The following is a 26728-nucleotide window of genomic DNA, read 5'->3' on the forward strand; positions in this document are numbered from 1 at the left end:
AGAAACACAGATTAGTATCTTTCACAAAGATGCAAAAATTAACAAAATGTTAGCAGATGTAAATATCATTCCCTTATGAGGTACACTGCTGAGTTACACTGACATGTAAGTGATTGATAGCTAATTATGTTGAAGAGATTTGGAGGTGTGGCTAAGGAGATAAAAAGAGGAGGTACTAGGCATGGAAAATTTGCCCCAGATGAGAAAATCTAGCTCAAAAATATGGACCACATATGTGCAAGTTTTGTTTCTGATAGACACTAATAATAATTGTTTAACTACCAAATATGAAATTATCAACATCTGAATTATCACATTTTCATTCATTCATGTGCTCATACACCAACTAGTTTTATTATATAGGTTTTATATTTGCAGTATTGTGATAGAGGATATAGCAAACACACAGATATGTAAACCATACTTCTGCCTCAAGAAATTTGTTATCTAGTAAAGAAGAAAGGACAAATTATAAAAATAATATATTGTAATGTAGATCAGTATAATATTTATAACATTATAATACATGTAGTATAATATTATAGTATAATCTAGAGTAGTGAGAGAGAAGCAAAACAAAACAAGATCTTGAATTATGGATTTCAGAGGAAGGAAAATGTGCCTTGAGAGATGGGTCTAGATTGGGTTCATGAAGATGTTTGGTTAGCTTATTCCAAAGGGAGGGACTGATATGCAGGCTATAGTATGTGCTCTGGTTCCAGATGAGGAATTTAATGGGACACTTCACTCTCTGTTCAATAAGTCCTTTCAACTTCATTGAGAAAGCCTTCCTTCTTGCTTCTCTGTCCAGAAGAAACCTGGCCTGCATCCATAGGACAGCTGGTGGCTTGTGCTCTGGAGAGCATGGCTGTGGCCTTCCTCCTCTCTGTCCACCAGTAAGGGTAACTGAAGTCCAGGTGTTTTCACTTCAGGGACTCCAATGGCCACAATACGCTCAGCACTTGGAAGGTAACAAATTTGCTATGTCACAATTGATAATCAACTCTAGTAAAAGAATGTCCAAATCAATTGAGCTTTAGCAAGGGCAAACCGGCTGGACACAGGCAGGCTCCCAGCTCAAGCTGGCTGGGCTTGATAAATTTGCCCTTATTATGGCTATTGATGTTTAAATTTCTTCAGGGATGTTGTTACATGGGTGCCTGGTGGTGACAGAGGTATGGTGACCTCCTTCGATCCTTAATCTACACCTGTTAGTTGGCTCCCTGGTTGCCTTTGAGTATACTCAGGCTTAAAGGTTAACAAAAGAAAAACAGGCCAAGTTTACGCGACGGCGGCAGCGGATCAATGCAAGTAAATAACCTTCTCTGTCTTATTTCCCCAAGCATTATTGATCCAAGTTCTTTGTTCTTTGTCATGTTTCTGTCTTCTATTCCCAGGGGACACTCAACGATCAGCTCGTATTGGACATGTTAACTGGCACATTATGACAGCTACCATTTTGTCACACAATGTGGTGAAATATATGTGTGTGTGTGTGTGTGTGTGTGTGTGTGTTTTACACTCTACACTGGGAAGTGAATCTTAAAGATAAACTTCCAGTGCTCCAATTTTATTTCTTTTCCTTCCTTCTGTAGCAAATATAAGTCCATGAACCTTTATCATATTAACAAGTTTGTTTGGAACACCTATCAAGATAAACAATGACCTGACAGTTTAAAGAAATTCCTAAACTGCTGAATCTTAGGTAAATTGTGCATGCTGATGTCTGTTCTAACCACCAGAACTTATTTGTATCTTTAGAAATAAGGTCCTTTTTATTTTCCCCTGTATTTTTAAAAAGCTATTGTCATCTTCTCTTGGTTTTCTCTTTGGAACACTAAAGGGTGTTAGAGTAATTGCTTTGGCCATCTGAATCATCTTTTTACCAGATCACCAGATCTATTCCCTACATGGTGACTGCTAATATAACCATGTCTAGCTTCCTTACCAAATTAATTATATTCCATCCATATGTATATTATGTATAAATATTAATTACAAAATAGACTTTTTTCATAATTCTAAAAAGAAAGTTCTACAAAGGCAAGAAAGGTCTTTCTGCTAAAATACATTATATTTTATGTTATCTTTGTTTAATCCAAAATAAAAAAAAACAAAGTTCTTTTTGGGTTATAAAATAAAGCTAGGGGAATGGTAAAATCATACTTACAAATATGGTATCATTTATTTTGGATCCTTTCAATGAGGATATATTATTTAATTTTGATAAAATACTCTTGGTATTTTCAGGATAATATGAAGTGCTTTCGTGCCTGGTGGCCTACAAAACAAGAATGTTACTGCTAAAAATTAATTAAAATGGAAAAGAAAATATTTGAGTCCAGCATCCATAATTGTCACTCTTGAACTAAATGCATGTTGTGTCAAACAAAATAAAGGCAATACTACTTATTTTGCCAAGGAAACATTAGACAGTTATCAACAAGTTAAGTACAATATTTCCTCTGTAGACAATTTTAAAAATGTAAGCCAATATTGATGACCTAATGTGGTGAAATAGACCATGATAATCCGAAGTCTTTATGGTCAAATGGCATAAAACCTTCTTTCTTAAATTATTTGAACCAATTTCACTCAGTAAGTGGTACATGTTCATTTTGTGCTTCTCTCTTTCCTTTACCAGTCATTACATGGCCTCATGTATACATTAGTAACATTGCAAATTCCCTTTTCCTCTAGTTCCCAATTTTGTATACTGTTTAATCCACTGAAGAATCAGTCACCTATGAAGTGATGTGTTAATGCAGTATGAAACTCTATTTCTATGAATTCTACACGTAGTAACCACTAGGGGTATTGCTGTAGAAAGTAAAATTGGTCATCATTAATGTTTAGAGCTTTGCATCTTTGTTGTGTTTTGCACCTACCCATACCTATTGTACCCATAAGAATACTGGCACTTTGATCTGACCTACTGTGTGTGTGTGTGTGTGTGTGTGTGTGGTAGTACTGGGGATTGAACTCAGATCCTTACGTATGCTCATATGCTAGGCAAGTGTCCTACCACTAAACTACATCCCCTGCTCTTATTTTAAATTCTAATTTGGGATAGGTCTTGCTAAGGTGCACAGGCTGGCTTGAAACATGGAATCCTCCTGCCTCAACTTCCTGAGTAACTGGGATTACAGCCTTGAGTGACTGCTCTTGGCCTATGGATAAGAACCTTTAGCTGTTGATTTGGTCTGCCTATTTCTGAGTGCTGGCAGGACAGGTGACAGACACAGGATGTGCTTGTAGTTCTAAGTGTAGCATGTTGGGTGCTTTCTGACGTATCAAATGTGTTTTCTTCTCAGACATTCTCACCTTACATCACCCCCTCTTGTCCTGCTTGTTATTGTATCTTCTCTGTTTCATACATCTACAGCCTTAAAAAGCCATTAATAACATTTTGTTCACCTGCTATTCAGGGAATTGAGTCATATGTTGTAGACAACATTTTAGAATTATTAGCCTTTATTCCTGCCTTAAAATTTTTTCAAATATTGGCCTTCTCATAAAGGTCAGTGCAGTTTTTTTTTTTTTTGAGAAAACATATTCAAACTTTGAACAGAAATAAACATGAAGTCAACTGAAAAATATTCCAACTTTTGGATTTCTGCCAAATAACCTCTTCTTTTCTATCCCCCAAGCCATCATTGGATGTTAAAGGAGAATAAAGAACTATTTTCAAAAGCTTTAAAAGTATTTGGTTTTATAGGAAGAGTCTGTTTGGGAATTGTTTATGCCCCAAATGAGAATTTTGTCAGTTTGTGTCATACTTTTAAGAGTCAAGAATTTTCCACAAATGTTATTTGAAAATACCTTTAGTGCAGAGAATTGAAAACACAATCATTGCCACTTTTACAATTGCTGCAAGGCTTCTATTTGTTTATTTTTTATCATTTTCAAGATATGTTTTTCTTGTAGAAGTTTTTACTGATAAAAATCCACCCTGTGAAGTGTTTAGATATTCCCTGGGTTTACCCCAGTCCAGAAAAGACACATTGTGGCTTTACATGGGGACTGTGGTGATATTTGAAATGACAAAACCCCATACAGTACAATCTCACATATCCACATCAAGTGAAACAATTTTTAGATTAAAAAAATTCTCCAAGACATCTCAGTACTTGTTTTATGTACTTACATATGATGCAATAAGATAGATATTATAAATAAATCTTTGCAGCAGATCCAACACAGGTAGGTACCCCTGAATTCTCACTGCTACTTTTTACATGAGAGGTCAGGATAAAGCATCCCCCAGATCCAAGGTGCTGTACTGTATGTAAGTAGAGTACATATGCCTATGTCAATTGTGCTCCTAAAGAAAATGAGTCTACAAAAACCAGACATTCTGTTCAATGGATCCACATAAGCATGGTCCCACAATTTATCTGCACAAGTTCCATAGTAGATGATAATTATCATAGACATTCCTACTGAGCATGACATTATTAAAAATGTACGTCATTTAGTTCCTTTCATTTCTGTAAGTTAAAGGCAAATAAGAGCCTATTTACTTATTTTCTGTATCAGGCAACACCTCTAAAATGATTTGTGATCTTCTTGAGGACAGAGGCTATGTCTTGATCAGTTTTGTATCTCTCCTGCCTTGCCTGTTGTCTGGACACAGAAAGGATTTAGTAAATGGGTGTTGAATGGAGACTTGTACTCTAAGTTATGAGTATTTAATTACTTTAATGCTTTCCTGCTTTCTGGCAGTTATTGTAAATGCTGTTGGAACACTAGGAACATATTAAGCCACTGGACTAGATTAGAAAGAGCCTTGATTCACATTTATGAGGGTAGCTCTAGGAATGACTGAGGTATGGCTAAGATCCTCAAGGCCTGGGCCGGAGTTCACCTCGTTCCCTGGAGAGATTTCAGAATTGGTATGGACTTGAGATTCTGTATTTCTAATAAGCTATTGGATAAATTTAATGCCAGCCATCCAAAGAATATGCTTTGGGTAGCAAGAGTATAAGAAAGCAATCGAGGAACAAGACAAGGATGCCTTCTTCTATTCATCATAGTCCTTGAAACTCTAGCCAGAGCTAGAAATTAAAGGGAAATTAAAGAAATTAAAGGGAAACATATAGGAAAAGAAAAACTAAAACTATCATTATTTGCTGACAACATGATTCTATACTTATAGGATCCAAAAAACTCCACCAGAAAACTTCTAGAATTAATGAATGAATTCAGCAAAGTAGGAGGATAGAAAACCAATACCCATAAATCAAATGCAATTCTATACATCAGTGATGAATCCTCTAAAAGAGAAATTAGGAAAACTACTCCATGCACAATAGCCTCAAAAAAATAAAATACTTGGGAATCGACTTTAAAAAAGAAGTGAACGACCTCTACAATGAAAACTACAGAACACTAAAGAAAGAAATTGAAGAAGACCTTAGAAGTTGAAAAGATCTCCCATGCTATTAGATAGGCAAAATTAATATTGTCAAAATGGCCATACTACCCAAACCTCTATACAGATTCAATGCAAGTCCAATTAAAATTCCAACATAATTCTTTACAGAAATAGAAAAGGCGATCATGAAATTCATTTGGAAAAATAAGAGACCCAGAATAGCTAAAGAAATCCTTAGCAAGAAGAGAGAAGCAGGAGGCATCACAATACCAGACCTAAAACTCTGCTACAAAACTATAGTAACAAAAACAATCATGGTATTTGCACCAAAATAGACATGTAGACTAATGGTACAGAATAGAAAACATAGACACAAACCCATGTAAATACTGTTATCTCCTATTAGACAAAGACGCCAAACACATACATTGGAGAAAAGACAGCCTCTTAAAAAATAGTCCTGGGAAAACTGGAAATTCATATGCAGAAAAATGAAATTAAACCCCTATCTCTCACCATGCACAAACTTAACTCAAAGTGGATCAAGGACCTATGAATTAGACCAGAGACCCTGCATCTAACAGAGGAAAAAATAGACTCAAATCTTTGTCATGTTGGATTAGGCACCAACTTCCGTAACAAGACTCGTAAAGTGCAAGAAATAAAATCAAGAATCAATAAATGGGATAGATTCAAACTAAAAAGCTTCTTAGCAATAGAAACAATCAATGGGGTGAAGACAGAGCCCGGATTTGGGGAGCAAATTTTTGCCACACGCACATCAGATAGAGCACTTATCTCCAGGATATATAAAGAACTCAAAAAGCTTAACACCAAAAAAACAAACAACCCAATCAATAAATGGGCTAAAGAACTGAAGAGACACTTCTCAGAAGATGATATACAATCAATCAACAATTATATGAAAAAATGTTAAACATCTCTGGTAATTAGAGAAATGCAAATCAAAACTACTCTAAGATTTCATCTTACACCAGTTAGAATGGCAGTTATCAAGAATACAGACATCAATAATTGTTGGGTGTATGTGGGAGAAAATGCACACTTTTATATTGCTGGTAGGAATGCAAACTGGTGCAACCAACCTGGAAAGCAGTGTGGAGATTTATTAGAAAACTTGGAATGAAACCACTATTTGACCCAGCTATCCCTTACTCTTTGGTCTATACCCAAAGGTCTTAAAATCAGCATACTATAGTAACACAGACACATCATTGTTTATAGCAGCTTAATTCACAATAGTTAAACTGTGGAACCAACCTAGATGCTCTTCAATAGATGAATGGATAAAGAAGTTGTGTTATATATACACAAAGGAATATTAATCAACGTTAAAAGAGAACAAAATCATGGCATTTGCAGGTAAATGAATGAAATTTAGGAATATCATGCTAAGCAAAGTAAACCAATTCCAAAAAATGGAAGTCCAAATGTTCTCTTTGATAAATGGATGCTGATCCATAATGAGGGTGGGGGTGGGAAAAATGGAGGAATTGTGATTGGGCAAAGGGGAGAGGGGGGACAGAAGGAAGCATGGGAGCAGGAAAGATGGTGGAATGAGATGGACATCATTACCCTAGGTACATGTATGACTGCACATATTGTGTTACACTATATCATGTACAACTAGAGAAATGAAAACATTGTGCTACAGTTGTGTACAATGAGTCAAAATGCATTCTGCTTTCATATATACTTAATTAGAATAAATATATAAATCTTTCTCTTTTTTAAAAAGAAAGCAATGGAGATTTTGGAAATAGTGAGAGCTCCTAGGAAGAGAGTCGGGGCTAGAGCTCTTGTCCTGCAAGTGTCTGTGCTACTTACCAGAAATAGGATTTGGTACAAAATTTGAATTTTTTCAGAATTTCGGTCTTCTCAGTTGTTAAATGGCAGCAACAACGTTTATCCCACGTATTTGGGTTAAATGAAATGTGGCATAGCATAGGCTTTAATAGTTCTCTTGAGAACAGAATGCATCTCCCTTGATACTTTGAAAGATTAACATATCTCTGACTTGTGAATTCTCTAAGGTTAGGTGTTTTCACCTGTAAAAGGAAGATTCATTTCCCGAATAACTGAAATCATGCAAAATCTCTAATATTTCCTGAAGCAAAATGGGCATGCAGAAAATATTATGATTCTTTCTCCCTCTGCATATGCACAACCTAATTAAACCTCTACATATCTAGATTTTCACCATGCTTAAATGACTACTGAAACACTGCCCCTAATTGTGCACGTAGGAATATGTAGCCCCAAAGTTGGCATTTTTAAATGTATGAGCATCATATAAAAAGCAAAATTAGTTCAAAAATCTTCTTTGCAACACTTTGCATACATATATTTTTAGAGAAGTTTCTGTATTTTGAATCAGTGGCATTGCTACTTTATGTTTTGCTTTTTATTTTGCAACTGGGAAACAAATGCACTTAAATAAGGTTGAAGGCATATGTGATACTTGGAGTCTCTATTCATAGTTTAACTATTGTTCTCTACTCAGGTCTTATGCAAAATATATCTTTAGTCAGAATATGTTAGCTAATGATGCAATAACAAATTACTTAGAAATACTTATAGTTCAAAACTACAAGTTTTTGGTACTCACATATTATGCCTCTTCTTTCCAAGTCAGGATGGTGAAGTTATGGGACTTCTTGACAGTAATCATTTAGGAACACAGGCTGCAGAAGCAGCCACTATCTTGACTATTTCCCTTGCCATCTGCTAGAGTTTGGGTTTGGTTTGATGTGTTCCCTGAAGTTTGTATGTAGGAGGCTTGGTCCTCCGAGTGACAATATTTAGAGGAAATAGAACCTTTAATGGAAGGCGATTAGGTCATTGGGACTGTGCTTTCAGAAGAAATGACAGTTGTCCTCTTGGGACCATGAATTAATTCTGGTAAGATTAAGGTATTAAAAAATAAGCCTGATCTCTGAATCACTCTTTGGCTTCCTGTCTGGCAATGTGAACTCTCCCTCCTGAATAGAATACCTGAGGCTGGGTACCTTTATAACTAAAAGAGTTGCATTTAACTCAAGAGTTCTAGAGGTTCAAGGGCATAACACTTACATTAGCTCTAGTGAGGACTCCATGGGGGATGACATGTTAATAGCCTCAGGTATTTCATTATACTAACACAGTTAGACTGAGTGAAAGACAGAACTTTGGAAGGTCTTATACTGATAATTAAATTCTGGAGCAAACATGATTTCTCACAATTCTTTTATCAGAAGTAGACAGATGGCACCATCCAACCAACACAATGGACAAGAACTAAAACTCCACAGTGTCCCAGCAAGAGAAGTATCTAGAAATAGTTAAATAGTTCAGATGAACACCTAAGGAGTATTTTTTTAAATCAATTTCATGCTTGATATACTGTGCAGTAAATTTATTCAATTCTATCAATAACTGATAACTGATTTATTCATTATTAAAATCAATGTCTTAGCACTATTGATAGATAATTATTTGCTGTGAGAGGATAAATGTGTTTTGCAGCATCCCTTTCCTCTACACACTAGATTTTAGTAACACCTATAGTTTTGATTAACAAAAAGAATCTCTAGACATTTCCAAATATTCCCTGAAGGGCAAAAAGTAGTTTTGATTGAGTTATACGAACATTTTTGTTAGCATAATATTTCAAGATAATTACTTACTTGTAAGTCATGATTTAAAGATATTGTAAAGACCTTCCATATTTTATTTAACATGAGATAATATTTATATAAATAGGGGCTTTTCTAATAATATCTATTACATTTTTCCCTAAGTAATCAAATCCCATGAAAAAACATGGAAGGAGTCGCATTATAAATTAGTGAGTTTTGATAAGGTAGAAAGATATATAGACAGTGTATAGTAAGCATTTCAAACAGAAATTATGAATATACTTTAAGAACAGATAATATCTCTTCATTCCATCATCATATACTGTGTACATAAGAATAATGCTAATTTTTTTTCAAATTATTTGTTCTGTTGGGATTACTTTTTCTTCAATGGGAACTTTTTTTATTTCTAGGTCACAAAGAATAATATACCTTATTTAAATGGTCATGAAATGCAAATAAACAATGCTAAATTAATGAGGTTTTACTACTCTTGAACATATGCTGAGGACTGACATCAGATAATCTTAAAATTCTGAACCAATAACAATCATGCTTCTATCTTCAGTGGTATCAACCTGAAGGTAGAAATTGGCCAGCTTTATTCAGAATACCCCTAACAGACTTCTTAATTAATTTTAAGATACTATCAAATAATGTAGTTCACTGTAGCTTATAAAAATGATAACACAAAACACCTTTATTCTACTTACTTGATTACAAATTCAAGCACTTTTAATGTGGAAAATAATCATTGCTGGAACTAACTAAGCTATATCCAATGTGGGACATTTATGTTACAGTTCCTTTGTTTTAAAATATTTGTAATCCCTGTAGCCCATAATTGCTTCTTTACTGTTACATTTAATTATTCTAATCAATTGCATAATCTATGTTGTACCTATGTTTCTTTGACAGTGATACTGATGTTATGAAGCTTTTTAAAATTGATTCACTTTTTTGAGTTTCCATTGCATGTACATGGTCCCTACTTATGAATGGCTTCAAAATAAAATAGACAAATTATAAACATGTAAATGTACATAGAGATGTCTGAAGTAATGTTCTTTGAAAGACAGTTGTTCTCTCAGTGCTTGGACATTTTTATCTTTTACCTTTTTATTTTTCTACTTCAATCATTTACTTTCTATCATTTTCCTCCTCAAATTGTTTAATGCTCTTCAAAACATTTGTATTATTGCTAGATTTTAGTGTGCAATGTTTCCAAGGATATTATCAATTTTTAATGTTCATACAATTTCTGAAAATATCCATCCAGGAGTGATATATGGTATCTGATATTTGATAATACTATGTATTATCAAATAAAACAGTAATTGCTTCTCAGGTTTTTATTTAAATATTGCTGTTTAAACAAAATACTTTGGATCTCAACAGGAAAAAAAAAATGGAATGTTGCTACTTCTAACCATTTTTAAATTTACCACCATGGTTTTCTTTTTATATTTTTCTGCAAGTTTATTATTCCCTTCGATTAAGACTAATTTGTTACATATAAACCTATAAGCACAGTTCTATTTTGGAAACAAAAATAAGGATATATTCTTTCAGGAAATTTTAGAATTATATAGAGAGGATCCATTAAAAAGTGAGACTTCATGTGTTTATATATTGTATAACACACTCTTGTATACAAACATAAAATTAGGTATAGTATTTCAACATCAATGTTATTATTATAGATTTTGAATGTTGTATAACAATATATGTGCTATATATAAAATGGTTGCTCTAAAGCTCTATTTGCTACTCTGGAATTATTGAGCCTCATATTTTATCCAAACTCTGCACCTAAGCAATCTCAAAACATCAGTTTTAATGACTCTTTTGATATATTTGTAAGGCTTTCTTGTTCAGTGGGATGTAATGTTGGTGTTACTGCATTATTGATAACTGCATTAAATGGGCATCTAATTCAATTGTTGCTGAAACTGGAAAAGGAAGAATTCTTCATTGTCTTTTTAGCATTACACCTACTGCTATTGAAATGGTGCAGGCTGTTGTACATAAAAACAGGATCCACTCAATGCATCTGTCTCTAAGGTGAATATGGAGTTTATCTCTAACACGTGTTTGTGTAAGTAATGAACTCAGGTGCTGTTTGACTTCCATTTTAGTTTAATGCATCAGAAAAAAATGCAAATTACAGCACTGAAATTGAGTAGCAAAACTTAATTTCCATACCATCCAGAATATGCTTATGTTGATTTGTTTATAGAATCATTTTAAAAATTACAAAGTAATTGTAGAATTGTAGTGGGTGGGAGTTTCCAGAAAATGGGTCTGTAGAATTAGCCCTGGGTGAAAAAAAAATCTAGGTTAGCAAAATACATGAATTTAAAACTCAACTCCTTTTTATTCATCAATTCAAATTTTATATTGAGTGTCTCTTAGATCTTAGGCAGGTGCTGGTTGCTGGATAAATGGGACAGTCTGGTTCCAAGCCCTTCTGGAATTCACCATTCAATGAAATTAATGAGTGTAGACAATAGTGTAATGGGAGGGAAATTAGGCTCTGTCACTTACCATATGACCTTGGATAAGCTATTGCTTAAACCCTGAGCCTTGACTTGCTAAACTATCAGATGAGGGCAGGACCTACTTGATAATAGTTGAAAGCTTTAAAGTACCAAACAAAAGTAAAATATTATCCAGTCATATTTGCTTATGCCAAATTAAATCAAATTGAAGATAACTAGTGGTAAAACCATTTCCAAAAGAGCTCAACTTTCATCATAGTACAACCATTACAGTCAGAAATAGTAATAATTTTATAGTTATAATTCCCATTGAAACTAGCCTGTTTGAACCCTAAATCCAAAATAATGGTTCCAGTGACATTATTATGCCCATTATTGAAATCAGTCATGTCTGGAGTGTGACATGGCATCTGTCTAGCAGCTGTCTGAAGCACTACAAATAGATGGGAATGGAAACAGAAAGGCCACTTCTTCAGCTGAAATTCCAAGGGAACGTTCAAGAGAGGTAGCACATGGTTTCTTAGCTTGGAAAGCAGCCAGGATCATTAGAATTAACAACCGTCCTGCACTGGTGGAACTTGCCATGGGTGCTCTAACGATCATCTTGACCTTCCCATCTGAAAGACGTCATCTCTGACAGCCAAGGGTCTGCTGCTTACAGCACAACACGTGAGGAATTATCTGGGTAGTAAATCATGGCAAGGCTTTCTGAAAGAAGGGTTTGCTGTGGTCCTTCCTTGTGGAAAAGACCTTGAACTGCTCATGCCCTGAGCTTACTTCGACTCCAGAGGCACTTCCCCCACCATTAGTAAATTCGTGCTTAGGGAGTGCTAATTTTAATATTGGCTTAAGAAAAACATAATTAGAAAGGTAAATCTGCTGAGGGGGAAATCAAATTGTATTTTCTGTGTGTGTGTGTGTGTGTGTGTGCGCGCGCGCGCGCATGTGCATGCACCCATTTTAGCCAGAGATTTCAAATTATGTCTATTCTTCAAGCACAGTGATTAGCACATAGTAGGTTTACAACCAATAGCTGATGAATGTATCTAATACCAAGATAAGCAAAGTATGAGTTTTAAGCCCCCACATGGCTGAAATTTCCTGAATTAGGTTTTGGATCAAGGGTGTGTGTTTATGTGTGTGTGTGTGTGTGTGTGTTTAGTTTCAAATTATGTTCATTTTTAATCCATGTTAACAGCAAGATAAATTTTTCAAAGAAAAATTAAGCATACATAAAAAGTAACAATCAAGGGGATGAATATCTATCAATAATCTGTTTACCCATTGATGACAACATAGGACTAACAATTTGATGCATTTCCCTGTCCTCTATGTGCATATGTAATTTAAATCACAAGAATTTGTAGTAGTGATAGAAAGTTGTCAGTTATTGCACTAGTCTTTTTGTTGTTGCTTCTTCCCATGCGACCTAAATGGGAGTCTGGTATTATTGAGAATTAAGGAAAATATTTTCCAGGATAAGTCCCATACATACATTAAATTAAATTAAATGTTTAATATAAAAGCAAATTAACATGTTATGTCTTTAAGAAAATTCCACCAAGCCAATTTAGTCTTGGGTCAACACAATTAATCAAGAAAGGGCATTCAGGACTAAAAATGCCATAAAATGGTCCCCCCCACCAGCTTAGTGTAAATTATTACTCATTTATATCTCTTTTTATTCAATACCATTCTTCTGAGTTTGCAACATAAAGCAGATATGCCTGGAAACCTTATTTAAAAATTTGGAAAAATAAGTGGAGAAAACTGTAATGATATTAATGTGTTTCATTAATTGTAGGGAGTGTAACCTCATTTACTCAATTGCCCTTGGGATATTGTTGCTGCTTTAAATGGAGAGCAACTGGTAAATTGGGAACCCAAAGTCTTTAATGCTTAAAACAGAGCTTCTAGTTCAGAGAAAGAAAGTCATATTCCAAAGAAAGCAGAGTTTCTGCTTTGCCCATTTAAAGCTGAACAAAATGTAGTGCGATTGAAGAATGTAAGGAAACATGAAACAGCTGGAAAATCCTGGGGAAAAAAGAGGCTGAGTTAAAATGGAATTTTTGATAACCACATCAGCATTATCTTTCCCAGTTGTGATTGCCAAAACTGTGTTTGTTTATAGTTCCTTGAAGATAAAGAAGTAACTTTGGACAGAGGGAGACGTACTGAATTTCCCTGAGAAATAAAAGTGATTCAGATTCTCTTGCAATGTCTGGAGAGAATGTGAGACAGACCTGCCTGTGGGGTATTTTCTGCCTAATTTTTCAGTGTCAAGTGACCATATAGGTACCCAAAGCATTCATATTTAATTGTGTTATTAATTCGTGAAAAGTTTGGTGGTAACAATAATATAAACAAATGCAATAGGCCTAAGTAGAATTAAACCTATGAACCAGGGTGTTTTAACAGGCTGAATCTCTTCAAAGTAATTCTGTTGTTTGGGGGTAATAATAATGGCACCTGGTTTGTGAACCTGTAATTCATTTTCTTGTGAGATCTGAATATTCCAGCACTTTCTGTCACATTATATTACAGAACTTCACACATGAAAAAAAAAATACCCAACTCTTTCATGTGGTATACAGGACACTCCTGGGCCTGGCTTTTGCTGAACAACCACTTTTCCCTGTTCCTAACATATTCCTCATGAACCAGTATAACTTTGTGATTTATGCATGTGCTTTAAATGAACTGTATTCTTTGAGGTGTGCAGATTGAGCTTAGTGCTTTTTTTTTTAAGAGAGAGAGAGAGAGAATTTTTTAACATTTATTTTTCAGTTTTCAGTGGACACAACATCTTTATTTTATTTTATGTGGTGCTGAGGATCGAACCCAGCGCCCTGCGCATGCCAGGCGAACATGTTCCGCTTGAGCCACATCCCCAGTCCAAGCTTAGTGCTTTGTAATCCCTGAATTGAGCACAGAACTTTGCATTCAGCATACATCCAATACATGCTTATTTACCCATTGAACTTCCAGGTTATCACCATCAATGGCGAAGCACTCATTGCCTAATACATGTGCATTCCCTGAAAATAAACATGGCTTCATTGTTTTTTTTTTTCTTGTAATTATTTCAAAGTTCTTGATTTGCTTTCACAGAATTTGTGTGTAACACAAATCAAGGAGATGTTTATAATGATATTGAAACAAATAAACAACAACTACAACAAAAACCAACCTAGAGTTCATGATCAAGCCGCACATAGAAGAGATTCCAGCACTTTGAGTAAGTTCCTATTAAATGATACATACAATTAAATAAGGAGAATTACTTCCTTCACTTATGGAAGGAAATAGACATGGCCACCATAGACACATTATTATCATATAAATTGTAATAAGTACTGTGGAACTCTGAGATAGAGTGATTTACTTTTGCTGGTTTCATGAAAATGTGGCAGTAGATTAAGATCTTGAAGAGCAGGTAGATTTTGACAAAGACTAGAAAATTGGGGTAGAGAAGAATTAGAGTGGGCACTAATCTAGAAGTGTCAGAGCATATCTGTGACTAAGGGAATCAGGAGGTAAGGAAGATGGACACTATCAGGAAAAGACTGAAGAAAGCAGAGAATAGCTGTTTCTCCTGAGCATTGTTGGAATATTGCATGGATGCACAGAAATTATTGATGGAACTTAGGAAATGAGGTTGGCAAAGTTCATAGATGAGCAGAGAAGAAAAATTTTATCATTTTTTTTCTGTGCCTGGCTTACTTCACTTAGTAGAATATCCTCCAACTCCATCCATATTGTTGCAAATAATAGAATGCTCTTCGTTTAAAGTTATATAGTTTTCCCTAGTGTATAAGAAACATATTTTCTTTCCTAAATGTTCTTATTAGTATATAGTTATACATAATGGTGAGGTTCATTTTGATGTAAATGTATATGCAAAAAATACAGCTCCATTTCAGTCCCCAGTACTTCTTCTTTCTCTCCCCACTGCCATCTCCCTGTTCCTTTATCTCTATTCTACTAGTCTGCCTTTTATTTATTTTTTGTTTTTTTAATTGGTTATATATATATAATTCAATGTGATATATTCATATCTGTACATAGTATAACTTGATCCATTTCATTCCTTAGTTTCTCCCTTTTCCTGTCTCTCCTCCCTCCCCCCTCTATGCCCTTTCTGTATTCCACTAATCTCTCTTCTATTGTATGGGATCCCCCACTTTTTTCCCCTTATTTTTGCTCTAGTTTCCACATATGAGAAAAAAAACTTTTGAACCTTGATTTTCCAAGTCTGCCATATTTCATTTAGTATGATGTTCTTCAGTTCCATCCATTTACCAGCAAACAATATAATTTCATTCTCCTTTATGGCTGAGTAAAACTCCATTGTTTATATATACTACATTTTATTTTTCCATTCATCTGTGGATGGGCATATGAGCTGGTTGCTTGACTTAGCTATTGTGAATTGCTCTGCTATAAACATTAATGTTTATGCATCACCATAGTATGCTGATTTTATTTCTTGTGGATAAATGCCAAAAAGTAGGATAGCTAGATCATATGGTAGTTCCAATCCTAGTCTTTAGAGGTCCATTCATATTTAAGTAACAAAATTCAGATTTTAATCAGTCCTTACTATTTTCAAATCATGGGTCCAAGTTCCTTACCATGAGTATTACCATCCAATTTAGTTCCAACAACATCAGAATGTAAGGGTTTTAATTATCCCCCATTTTATATATGCATAGTCCAGTTAAATAACTTATCTGAAATCATAGAATTAGACAGTAGTACAGATAGCATTACTATCCAGATTTTTCTAATGTCAAAAGCAGGTTCTTCCCCACAACATTGCTTCCTAGAAGAATAATTATCCTCATAAAACAACAGCAACAAAATAGCTAAAACTTATCAAGTGAAATGTTCTTTCTCTGGAATCACTTATTCAATGCTCAAGCATTCTGTTTAAGACCAGAGTCCTTGTTAATGACTCTAAATGACAGAGAATCAAAGAAGCAAATAGTGTGAATGGCACACAGGGAAACAAAACCTTCCAGAAGACATAGATTAGGAATTGGCCTAGGCATCGTCTACAGGTTGGAAATAGGATGCATAGGGCTGTTCTCAGAATGGGAGGGGAAAAACTCTTGTTTTGAAAGAAATGATGCTTTCAATATTTCAAAAATCAATATTCTTTGTGTCTTTCAAAGTATGAGTGGTCCAATTTCTGCCCCCCTTGCATTCCTTCCATACTCAATTTGACTATAAAGTAGATTTCTCCCCCTATAGCTCTCACCAGGAAAGATGCCTCAGGTCCTGCTCCCAGTGGTGAAATGTCACCATGGCTGGAAATTTGCAATGTAAATGTGCAGGCTTTGGCATCTGAGATTGATGTCCCTGGTATGAATGTACTTAGTTGTGGAGCTGGAGCTGAGTGAAAATGACGCAGGTCTCTTCCTAGTCTCCAGTGGTTGTCAGAGGTAACAAAGCAGCGTCTGAGAGATAGGAGCCCTGTGCCCTTTTAGTACCCTCCAATTATCATAGGAGGTATAAATGCATCTAAATTTGGTTGGGGCCAGCAAGACTGAGCTGAGCGCAGGTGACATTCCTACCCAGGGTCAGAGGGCAAGGAGATGTTCCAGAGACTTTTCTGGAGCCCAGTGAAAAGGGATGGAGCCCAGTGAGGCAGAGCACCTGTCCAGTGGTCAGATTGCCTTTTGCATTCCAAGCGTTGTTTCTGGGCTACTCAGGACTGTGGCATTTAGTCTTTGTGCAGGATCACAGTTCCTGGGGAAATAGGGCCTGCTCCTGAGATGGAGCTGCATGTTCCCACGAAGTAGGGCAACTCAGAACTGGGCCAGGCCCTATAAGTGCAAGAAATTCATAGAAAAGCCTGAAAATCAGCTCTGGGGAAAATCATCTGAAACCCATCTTTTCCTTTAGGTGCTATTTGTTGAAATTTGAAAAACAATTTTTTTTAATTAAATCCATTATCATCTCTGGAGAGTTCAATTTTCTGGCAGTGATGTGGAAGGAAACTCTTCATTCAGGGACCTGAAGATCTCAATTATGTGACCATGTCTTGTCTCATTTTTTACTGAACTGGATTTTTCTTTAGACTTTTCTGAGTAACCGAAGAAAAAGAAAACTTAGTACCAATGAGGAGTAAGGTACAATCATATACCGCAGTTTTTAATTTATTAATTATAAAATCAGAAAAGAATGGTAGATATTTAAATACATAGAAGCAAAGGCTGTGAACATTTTGTATGTGGCTTTCCTACACACACACACACACACACACACACACACACACACACAGGTTTCTGCTATAGCATGAACATACTGTAATTATACCAAACAGAAAAGAGCAATTTTAGATCATTGCTTTTATTAGCTTCTGAGTGTTTGATTGGACATCGGCATTAGTGTGACTCATTCCCCAGACCTATGCACTTAGATTAATTATTTTTAAATACTGCCATAAATATTCTTGTGTTTTCATATTTAGACATTTCTGTGATTCAAAATTTCTATTTCTAAAGGCAAAATATTTGTAATTTTTATTTTACTTTGTGATTTTCTCTCAATGCTTTTTGTTTCCCTTCACAACCTCTAGGGCCCTCTTAAGTAACATGATTTGGAATAACTTTTTTGTTTAACATAAATTTGGCAGCATTTTTACCAAAATTCAAATTTGGGTCATCCTTGGAAATACATAGACAAAGAATGGTGCAAATAATAATATCTCAGCATTGTTTGTTAAACTTTCTGCAGGTCAAGTATTTAATACCTCTCTATTAGTGGAGGTAACAAACAGATTTTGTTGTCCCAAAATCTCATTTACAAACCAGACACTTGGAAATTGGGAAATATTTTTCTATATAAGTAATATAAGAAATTCACATTTGTCTCCCAGGAGAGTAAAACAAAGCTTACAAAACCCTTGCTATCATGATATTTACCATTATTGAGCACCTTCTATATGCCAGGCAATTTATATACATCCACTCTAATCCATATGGACTCTAAATTATTCATATTTGTAATTTTTCACCAAAGGCAACATGAGGCAGTTTTTTATTTTCATTTTAACATCATAAGAACATTTATTTCACCAATTTCATAATGTATTAAGAATATAAAATAATTTTGCAGTTAAAGCACTAAAAGTTAGTGGAATTACATAGAAAGTAGCCCTTATTTACTGTAAGAGTTGGTGTTTGAAGACAGCAAATGATCTTTTGAAGATTTAGAAGAGGCTCATGAAAATACTTTCTAGAACTTTACTGGAAGACAAGACTGAAGATAATACCAATCCTTTATTATGTTATATTTTCTTCACCAAATTAAGAAACATTTTTCCCTTCATTAAAAAAAATTAGTAGACATCATGTGAGCTTTCAGGTATTTATGGATTAAAGGGTGAAACTCTTTCACTCAAGGCTAAAATGTTTTATATGACAAGGCTATGAGAAGGCACTTAACAGTTTAATGGGAATAGCATCCCATTAAATGTTAGCTTTATTTGTGAATTTATGAAGGCATGTATATATAATTCTTAGTATCTTCGCCCCACAGCAAATTCTGCCTTTATTCTTCTTGAACACTTTATTTTTTTTTATTTCTCTTAATCTCTTCCAGTTTTCAACCCCAATTTCTCCTTTGTCTTCTTTCTTCAGATTCATGTTTTTGAGACTCTGTGATCCTGATCTCATAGCTTTCCTCCTCTGACCCGGCTTCCTGGCTCAGTGAGGAAGGCTGGGCAGAGAAGATGGAGGAGATATTCTGATGGGGCTCCAAGTCCATACTCCAGAGTATCACCCAAGTCTCTCTACTAGAGTAGAAGCCTTTTGTCTGACTCAGGAGTTAGGATTTGGTCTTTTCAAAGTCATGTAAACAAGTAATTATTAAAACATGAATGTATATGTAAAACAGTCTACACTTTATGTTCTCATAAACCAACAAAACTATCCAATGAATGAATAACACAAACCACACCTATAAAAGTATTATCATTGATATTCGGTTCTTATGGTCTCTTAAATGGTGCAATAACTTAAAATACTTGCTAAGTAAATTAATTAAACAGTCTAAATTTTAACAATTATTTTCAAATAGTTTTTTACTCATATTTAAATGCCAAAGAGACAACTTTTTAATAGTAATATAGGGTGCATAATTATCCTTCTACTCCAAATCCCAATGCTGTAACTTTAACCCCCAGTTGTGCAGTATTATGGTACAGGGTGTTTGGGAGGCTGCTAGGTCCAGCAAGGTGAGAAGTATGCAGCTTCCATTATGGAATTTTTGAACTCATAAGATGAGAAGCTAGAGTTCTCTTTATTCACCTGAGAAGAAACAAAGCAAGAAGTTCTCCCTCTTCAAACCAAAAAGAGGATACACAGTCAGCACCTTGATCTTAGACTTTCCAGCTTCCAGGATAGTAGGAAATACATGTTTGATTTTTATGCTATCTAATGTATAGTATTGATGCTATAGCATCCCAAACTGGCCAAGACATTTTTTTTTTACTTTTTTCTTATCTCTTCAAAGCTATCAATTCACTTTTTATAAAAGGAACTCACACTTATATTGCATCCATTTACATATTAATTAAAGCAAGTAATTATGATAATACTAAACCTGGTCTGAATATATTTTGAACATATATGACTGATTTGAACATATATAACTGGTCAATTGACTATTTAAAAGCATATTAAAAATTTGAAATTAAGCAGATGTGCGCTGACCCATTGAGAAGTCCCTTCTGCACAGGAATAAAAATATATACACATGATGATTGTGATAGAACTGGGAGTGTCAGAGATCCTGAAATTCTGTCATTGAAGGCTGATTCAAATCTTCCCTGCCCTTTAATCTTCGAGGAGTGAGAGAAGAGAAAGTCCTGTTCTCACAAGGGAAATTTTTAAGCAAGAAAATTGACTAAGCCAATCAGCAAGTGGTGGCACACATTTTTCCCACTTTTCATTGTAGAAATGGGTGTATCCCATGAGAGATTAAAAAACCCTAGAGAAGATCCAGGAGACAGAGTCATGGAGAGCCCAGTAGTGAAGTTAGTGGCTCTTACTTCCAGCCTCTGGTCAGGTGGAAGATAAACCTTTAGGAAAAAGAAGACAAGAGAAATCACTGAGAGAAAGCTTTACTGAGGAGTGATACTCACAAGAAATGGATTTGATGAGACCAGTTCTTCCATGCTGGGGGGTCAGAGAATTCCTAATATAGAACCTTATCACCAAAAGGGAGTTGAGCTTAACTTAAGAGACTTGAAAATGTTCAATGTCCAGGGAGGAAGGAGGGCAGTGGAAAAAGATGATTGGGAGGCTGAGAAAGTCAGACTACTTAATGAACAATTGTGATGAGTAAACTTGAATGCCCTGACTTTAGAACATTTAAAACTTCATTTTTCCTGAATATTCAATCATAATATAATAAAAGCAAACACATATAAATGGCTTATTACATGCCAAGTAGATAATTCTAATAGATCTATGAAGTGGATGCAATTATCATTCCGGTTATTTAATGAATGAATTTTCAGCATAGCATTTTAATAACCAATGGCAAATAGACTGAAATTCTGACCAAGGTCCCTGACTCAGAGCCTTTGCCAAGAACCTCTGCTTCACTTAGTACAGCCTATACTTACATGTACCTTGAAGGCTCTGCATTTGGTTTTCATGCTTAATTGGAATGCTGAGGGGAATGGAGGAGACTAGGGGGCAGAAAAACTGAAAGAAGCAGCAGCCCTGGGGCCCCTTGGTACACTGCCAAGGCCATTCGCCTTATTCTTGGCAGAAAGAGTGGATTCTACATTCCTCTCCACTCTGTCTGTGGTCTCCATTAGAGGTTCCGACAGTTACTAGATAAAGTTAAAGACTCATGTAGTGATCTTCACACTAATTGGACTGTAATGTATAGCCTAGGTCAAGCACATCTTTCCCAGCCCTCCTCTCCGCAGACGGCAATCAAGCCATTTACAGAAGATGCATTGGCTGCCAGGACCCTGGAGTAACCTTAAACTGCACTGGCCTTTTAGCGGAAAACACAATTAATTTTGATACTGAAGGGCAATTAAGACTGGGGTTAAAATAAAAATCTTTCAGAACATGGAATGTCAAAGATTGGGGAGGAACTATTTTTGCCTTATATATTTTAGAGGCCCACAATCATACCAATCCCTGGGTACTCCTCAAGTTGCCACATAACCATTTCATTTCAGTAAATGTGAATCAAAATGAATAGCTGTGCTAGCCATGTAGCTCTTCTGAAAGAAGATGGGTTACATCAACTATTTTACTAGCAGTAGCTTTGAAAAACACATGTGTACCCAGATACCTGATACATTCATAGATTTGTAGAAACACCTACAGATTTTTAAACTCAGGCACACAATGATAGATCACATGCCATGTGTTGCATGTTGCTCCAGCTAATTTCAGCTTGCTTTTATTTTAGTAAAATGACATTCAAAAACAAGGGAAAATATGATGATGTTATATATCAGAGAATGAGAAATTTCAGCAATGGCAAGAATAGTTGGAAAGAAGAAGACAGAGTATGGGGAAAGGCTAGATGTGGATTTGGGGCATGTGTACTCAAGTTACATTGGGCCATTTATAAAGTTTCCAACCATCAGTTAACCAATGAGCTTCTTTGAGTTTGTTGGTTACATGAGTTTATTTTTCAGTGAATTCTCTGTTCACATCTTTTAAAATATTTCTAGTGGGTTTTCTTTTTGATTTGTGGAAGGTTTTATTAAATGGGTATTTGGAACCAGATCATTTGCTGTATGTCTCCATGGCAAATATGTATTCCTAGGCCAGAGGTTGTCTACTGAAAATGCATCTTGATATTATAAATTTGAGCTGGATGTTATCAAGCTAAAATCCAGAAGAGAAGATGTGCCCTACACCATTGTTTGTTATAACAGCTAATTTTTGCCAAGGACTTACCAAGTTCTTGTTTTTCAAGAAGTTGCCTAAGTTTTACTTAATATAATAATAATAATCCTCAAAATTAATCCATGTGAAAAAATATTATATAGTCTATATTATTAAATCAAGAAACAGCAGTCAAATAATTTTCCAAAGGGGAAAAATAAAAACAACACCATAGGAATTGAAGTACAGGAACCACGGCTTCAGGGCTCACACTTGTAAACCACTATGCTGAATTCTCATTGATAGAAGAATAAATCAACAGTTTGCACTTAATCATTTAATGAAATGCCATTGTGTTAAACTGTAGATGTATGTGCAGCAGCATAGGTTGATCTCAAAATCATAATGCCAAGTGAAAAAAAAAATTAGCTTCAAATAGAAACATGTATGTGAGTATTTTAAAACACATTTATAATAAGGCATTTTAAAAAATATGCAAAACAATAATGTGTGTATGTGTATATCTGTACATATACATGTCTCTCTGTATATACATATATATAATATATTGTATTCATATGAAATTATAAATAAGATTCACATATGATAATTTCAAAAGAGAAATCTTTAGGGAGAAAGAAGGAACAATAATAAATATATTTCTTTCCTTAAAAATAAAATGCAATCTGGAGCAAATATTGCAAAATACTAACATCTGTTAAATCTGTGTAATGAGTATAAGGGTATCCAATATATTGCTTTTTTATGTTTAAATATTTCATGGATCAAATTTAAAAAGAAGCAAAGAGTTAATATGTGAGGACCCTCCATAAAAGATATTATTTTGTTCAAATCGGTATCATTTTTGTTATGATCACCTAAAATGAAGCAGAATGGCTTGATTTAAAAAGGGACTAAATAAGGAATTCTCAAAATTTCTCCAGAGAGCCACTGGTTTCAATCCTTTGAACCTTGCAGTGTTTTTCCCAGCCCTGATCCCTTCACGCTCCTCTCTGAAGCTACATAAAAGCCTTGAAAACAACAATATCATAATTTAGTAATGTGAAAGGAGCAGTCTAAATAGCCACTGAAGCGATCATGGCAATTTGTAGTTCCCTAAAATCTCAAAGACCTGTCCTCAGAAAACATTACTTGACATGTTTGCAGCTTATTAAAAAACCTTCTTTCATCCCTTATCTTTACATAACTCAAAACTCACTCTGCATGAACAACCTGACCTTCAGGGTGTTGGATGAAAACAATCAGCAGCAAATGTTTAGCAGCATAGTTGCTTGAACAAGGGATAAATAACAATAGACTGACCAAACAACTGACAAGGAGAAACTGGGGAATGATATCACAAAGGGATCTCTCAAGAGCTACCATATTCATTTGGATATCATTCATATTCATTTGTGATATCATTCCCCCATTTCTCCTTGTCAGTTGTTTGGTCAGTCTACTGTTATTCCCAGTCTCAGGGTTGTGCACTTGTTGAGGAAAGATCTGAGAATGCTCTACGTTTTTACTTCGGGTTGATCTTTATGCTTTGCAAAAGCAGGAGGTGAAGGCCAATAAAAAGTGGTTAGAAAAATATGGCATGAAAGGGTATCTGACTTGCATAGGTAACATATTACATTATTTTAAAAGTCGAGACATTTAAGGAAACGTAAGATACCCATACATGGAAGGAAAAGAAGTAATCAGTTGAAATTGATCCTAAGGAAACTCACAAGTTGAACTACTAGATAAAGACTTAAAATCAGCTAATTAAATGTGTTAAAAGGCTAAAATTAAAGAAAAGAATGACACCTATGTGTCATCAGATAAAGAATATCTATATAAAAAACAAAAAGAGTCTAAATAGAAAGTATTGATTTGGAAAGTAAAATAATTGACAAAAAGCATTCATTAGAGACATGATGGTGAATTAGTGAGAAGAGAAGGAATAATCCACAAAGGAAAAGCTCTATTTTAATTATTGTGTTTGAGATATGTATATATCTTTATCTTCACGTATATATGTGTGTGTGTGTGTATATATATATATATACACACACACATATATACATATATATGGAGAGAGACAGAGAGAGAGAGAGAATAAAAGAATAAAAGCAAGTATATCACAGAAAATTGTGATTAGTTCAACATTCTGAAGTCAATCATGGTAATATGCCATGTTAAAAACAAATAAAGGACAAAATCTACACAATCAGTTAAAGGCATGAAGAAAAGGCATGTGACAAAATTCAATGTATAGTCACAATAAAAACTCTTAAGGAACTAGCAATAGAATGAATCTTCCTCAAATAGATAATGAGCACTAGGAAAAGTTCATGTATTTAATGGTAAAAGACTGCATACTTTCCCTAAAGACAAGGAACAAAAGAGCGCAGTCCACTCCTATCACTTCTATTCAAAGTTGTGCTGACATTGTTTCTATCAAGGGTAATTAGGTAAATAAATGAATCAAAGGGATCCAGACTAAGAGGAAGAATTGAAACTATCTTCTCAGATGACATCATCTTACACATTGTTGGAAGATCTTACCCAATTCACCACACAACTATTATGGTTGGTAAATGAAGTCAGTTGCTCAACAAGATTGAGAGATACAGATCAATCCAAAACATTCAGTTCCAACAGTAAAATTAAAAAACATCAATCTACAAGAGCACAAATATTAAGAAATAAATTTAGCAGAGATACAATGCTAATACTTAGGAAACTGCAAAACATCATCATAAAAACATAAAGAACAAACAAATAAATATAATAAAAAACAAACACACCCCAGGTTCATGGACCAGAAGTCTTATTATAGTTATTATATCATTAATCCACAAATTGATCTAAGATGTCAATATGGTGCACATTGGCTTTGTATCTGACCTTATTGCAAAACTTTACAAACTTTGCATGGAAATTCAGGGAACTGAGAAGAGCTAAGCAATCAGGCAAAAAGAACAAATGAATAAATTTGGAGGACTCACATTTACTTACTACAGAATGGTAATGAGGAAAACATGGGCTGGTCTAAAGTAGATACATATGTAATTCAACAAAATAGAAGTGAGTGCTTAGAAATCAACCCTCACATTTATGGGGAATTCCTTTTTTGACAAGGGTTCCAAGAAAATTGAATGAAGAAAATTCTTTCAACAAATCAGACGACTGAACATCCATAACAAAATAAAGTTAGACCTTGACCATACAAAATGTGCAAGAGTTAACTAATGGAATTGGAAGCCAATGGAAGTACAAAAATTAGTTTCTAGAAAACGCCAAGAATAAGACTTTGTGACTTATGCAATTTTTCTTAGATATGACAGAAAGAAGCACTAAAAAGAAAAAAAAGGGATAAATTGAATTTTATTAAAAATGGTTATGTTTTATAGTGTACCATTAAGAAAGTAAAAAGACAATTCATGGAATATGAGAAAATATTTGCAAATCATATATCTGGTAAAAGCTAGTTTTCAATTCTTTAATGAATTGTTACAACTCAACAATAAAAACATAACCCAAATATAAATGAAACAAATGATCTAAGAAAACATTTCTCAAAAAAAGATTTAAAAAATTTGAATAAGTATACAAACTATTCCTCAATACCATGTATTGTTAGAGAAACGCAAATTAAATACACAGTGAGATACTGCTCACACCCAATATTTTGACCATAAAAATAATGTTAAAATATAAGCAATATCAAGTATTGAAGAAAATATGGAGAAATGACAACATACATACGTTGTTGATGGCAAGGAAAATGGTAGTGTCACATTGGGAAATGGTTGTACAATTCTTTCAGATGTTAAACACAGAGTCACCACATGACTTAGCAAGTCCACTCATAGGTATATACTAAAGAGTTATGAGAATGTGTGTACACAGGACGATTAAATACAAATGTTCATAGATGTATTATTTGTTATAGCCACAAATATAAACAGCCCAACTGCCCACCAACTGAGTTGATAAACAAAATGTATGTACTTATGTACACATACTGGAATATTGTGCAGCCATGAAATTAAAAAAGTCCTGATACATGCTACAACACAGTTGATCTTTTAGAATATGTTAAGTTAAAGAAGTCAGACACATTTTGGATTAGACAGAGGAGAGTGAAGGGAGGGGAGGGGGTATGGGTTAGGAAAGGTAGTAGAATGAATTAGACATTAACACTCTATGTGCATACATGATTACAAGAACAGTATAATTCTACATCATGTACAATCAGAAAAATGAGAATTTATACTCCATTTATATACAATATGTCAAAATGCATTCTACTGTCATGTATAACTACTTAGAACAAATTAAACAAAT

General features: G+C 34.6%; 1 long non-coding RNA gene across 1 annotated transcript; it reads left to right on the forward strand.

The window, feature by feature from the left end:
* The first annotated feature begins 2140 nt into the window (after positions 1 to 2140).
* Positions 2141 to 26701, forward strand: LOC125612496. The gene is made up of 3 exons (XR_007342855.1): positions 2141 to 2154; positions 11311 to 11317; positions 26553 to 26701. It is a non-coding gene; the product is annotated as an uncharacterized LOC125612496 (long non-coding RNA).
* Positions 26702 to 26728: the final 27 nt, after the last annotated feature.

This window comes from Marmota marmota, unplaced genomic scaffold (assembly GCF_001458135.2).
Source record: "Marmota marmota marmota unplaced genomic scaffold, marMar, whole genome shotgun sequence".
Lineage (NCBI taxonomy): Eukaryota > Metazoa > Chordata > Mammalia > Rodentia > Sciuridae > Marmota > Marmota marmota.